Source organism: Scyliorhinus canicula, chromosome 17, assembly GCF_902713615.1.
Source record: "Scyliorhinus canicula chromosome 17, sScyCan1.1, whole genome shotgun sequence".
NCBI lineage: Eukaryota > Metazoa > Chordata > Chondrichthyes > Carcharhiniformes > Scyliorhinidae > Scyliorhinus > Scyliorhinus canicula.
The window spans coordinates 73,675,597-73,679,083 of record NC_052162.1 but is presented as its reverse complement, the minus strand read 5'-3'; positions in this window follow the sequence as shown (position 1 = coordinate 73,679,083).

Genomic DNA, 3,487 nt, shown 5'->3' with positions numbered 1-3,487 from the left:
GATAACAATCCTCTCAAGGTCCTCACCTGTCATAGCCTCATTTCTATCAGTCGCTGGCATGTTATTTGTGTCTTCCACTGTGAAGACCGACCCAAAAAACCTGTTCAGTTCCTCAGCCATTTCCTCATTTCCCATTATTAAAACTCCCTTCTCATCCTCTAAAGGACCAATATTTACCTTAGCCACTCTTTTTTGTCTTATATATTTGTAAAAACTTTTACTGTCTGGACTTTTACTTTTACTGTAATGGATCAGACATTTTCTCCAGGGCCTTACAGCATAAATGTTACTTTCACAGGACAATTGGGGCCTGGGGCCTCACGGTAGCATGGTGGTTAGCATCAATGCTTCACAGCTCCAGGGTCCCAGGTTCGATTCCCGGCTGGGTCACTGTCTGTGTGGAGTCTGCACGTCCTCCCCGTTTGTGCGTGGGTTTCCTCCGGGTGCTCCGGTTTCCTCCCACAGTCCAAAGATGTGCGGGTTAGGTGGATTGGCTATGCTAAATTGCCCGTAGTGTAAGGTTAATGGGGGGGATTGTTGGATTACGGGTATACGGGTTACGTGGGTTTAAGTAGGGTGATCATTGCTCGGCACAACATCGAGGGCCGAAGGGCCTGTTCTGTGCTGTACTGTTCTATGTTCTATGTTCTAATTGGGATGCCCGTGCCTAAATAAAAGTCCAAATTGCATCAACCGAGAATTTCTAAACTCCAAGCAGCTATTGGTTGGATCAAGTTAAAAAAAAACTGATTTGATGGTCAGACACAAGTGGTAAATTCCTTGCAATTTAAGGGATTATGGAACAATTGACATTTCACCGATACAAACTATCAAGGCTACTGAATAAATCAACTTCTATTTTGGTTACACATGACACCAGGACATCAATGTTCTGAGAATCACTGTCATTGATTCCCGGTGTTTATATTGAGGTCCGTTGGACGATAGTGATTAAATAAGTCAAATTTCATTTTCATTCCAAAGCTTCCCAGAAAAGCAAAAAAAGCTGTAAAATTTGCTCTTAGCTGATCCAAGTTGGAGTTCCATTTTAAGGCCAGTTTGGATCAGTAGCAGTCATTTGCAAGGTTTGCGTGCTTTTACTTCCGGTTTTCAGGATTTTCTGAACTCATTTCTGGTGTTCTGGTGATGTTGTCCCCAAGATTCTCTTTATTTTTCTGCGCAATTGGCAATAGGTGGCCTTGTTAATCGTGCAATTGATCTGAATACCCATTTACAATATGCAGACCTGTACTGAATTGGTTATCTTTCATGAGAATGATGCATGAAGAAATAAATGGCAACCGGAGAAACACACAAGGTCAATGGACTATTCCATTGTCCGCGAATTGCCCGTGGTGACGATGCTGCAGATGGAGGCAGAAGAATCCAGCCCAACATTTTTAATTGGCTCAAGAAACAAAATGTTGTTTTTGATAGGGTGAATTGAATAGAAACCATTGTCCTATATTACTTTCATGTCAAGATATTGTGTGGTTGAATATTGTGATGTAATTCATAGAATCTCTATAGTGCAGAAGGAGGCCATTTGGCCCATTGAATCTGCACCGACCCTTGGAAAGAGCACTCTACTTAAGCCCACGCCCTATCCCCGTAACCCAGTACCCCTACCTAACCTTTGGAACACTAAGGAGAAATTTTGCATGGCCAATCCACCTAACCTGCACATCATTGGACTGTGGGAGGAAACTGGAGCACCTGGAGGAAACCCATCTATCAAGTACCTTGTAATGTATCAAGTGAAGCAAACAATAGATCCCTTTTTCTGCTTATGACTTTGAAATTCTAGGTTTTCAGTTGAGAATGCTTGCATAGAAATATGTTCAAATACAACCACATTCAACAATTTTAAATTAATCAGTTAAACAATCCGATTTAATGTTTGTAATAAACAAAGTCAGCTCTGTGCTTACCAGTTCAATGTAAATATTCACTTATGTGTTATCTGCTATATTTCTCCATAGGAGTCCTTGCCACCTTTCCGTGGCATCAGCCATACATGTTGCAATTATTTTACCAAGGATCAAACATCGCAAACAAGAATATCAAGCATCAAATAAAATATAAAAAACAGTGGACCTAAAGCCATTTTTGAAGTCATCAGAATACATGGGGCTGGCTGTCTCGCTGGTTAACTATTTTTCATGCTGCTGTGCAAGCCACAAGTGACAGATGCTGTTAGCCACCATGATAGCAAAGTACTGATAATGGTTTTAGTAATGTGCTGCAGGATATCTTGTTCCTAGTTGTATGTATATTACTTCTATATAATTGGAGTGAACCAAAGGCTGACTGGTAGCATTCTCACCTCTGTGTCCAAAGGTGGTGTTTCGAACTTGGTTTCAGGCAAGAGGAAATGTCTGAGTTACCATTCACTGGGATACTTGGTTCTTGTGGGTGAAACCCACCTCATCTCACCCCTCTTAATTGTATGGGTAAAGGGAGCTCATGCAAACCAACTCCTCCAGGACTAAGCACGCTGTCAGCTGATAGGAAGATAATTGCAAATTAGAAGTAGCATTTACATTGTGATCTGTCAGCCTATAGTCAGAATGCAAAGAAAGAGTTTGCACATGCAAAAATAACAACACTTTTCAAGCCTTTTTCTCAGGCCCCTGCTCTCCACATCTATTTCATCAGACTCGATGGGCCGAATGGCCTCCTTCTGCACTGGATGTTCTATGTTCTATGTCATTACATGCATTTGAATGGAGGAAATTCCTTCTTGAATCAATGAACATCTGACAACCAATGTGTTCTATTTCACAAAGGCAGCAGTGAGTATGAAGCTTAATACTCACATATCTGCAACAGATACTTTGGAACAATCAAGGAAGGTTCAAGCTTAAAATGATGTAAAGGAGGATGCTTGTACAGAGTTTTAATGCACAAGGCCAATATATTGATTTCAAAGTGATCGGGCGACACGGTAGCACAGTGCTGAGCACTGTTGTTTCACAGCACCAGGGACCCGGGTTCCATTCCCAGCTTGGGCCACTGTCTGTGCAGAGGCTGCATGTTCTACCCGTATCTGCGTGGGTTTCCTCCAGGTGCACCAGTTTCCTCCCACAGTCCCGAAAGATGTGTTTGTTAGGTGAATTGGACATTCTGAATTCTCTCTCTAGTGTACCCAAACAGGTGCCATCGTGTGGCGACAAGAGGATTTTCACAGTAACTTAATTGCAGTGTTAATGTAATCCTACTTGTGACACTAATAACGATTATTATTGTGGTGATATAGCAAACATTAAGGTACACAGTGAGCTTTGGGAGCTGTAAACCTGGTTGCTATGCAAGTCCCTTAAACTTTTTTCTGTCAGCTAAAAAAACATTACGGATGATCATCAAGATGTTTACAATCATTCCGAAGTGTGAGTGGTATTGTTGTATGACTAGTTATCCGGCAACCGAGGGTAATGCTCTGGGGTCCCGGGTACAAATCCTCCCATGGCAGATGGCGAAATTGAAG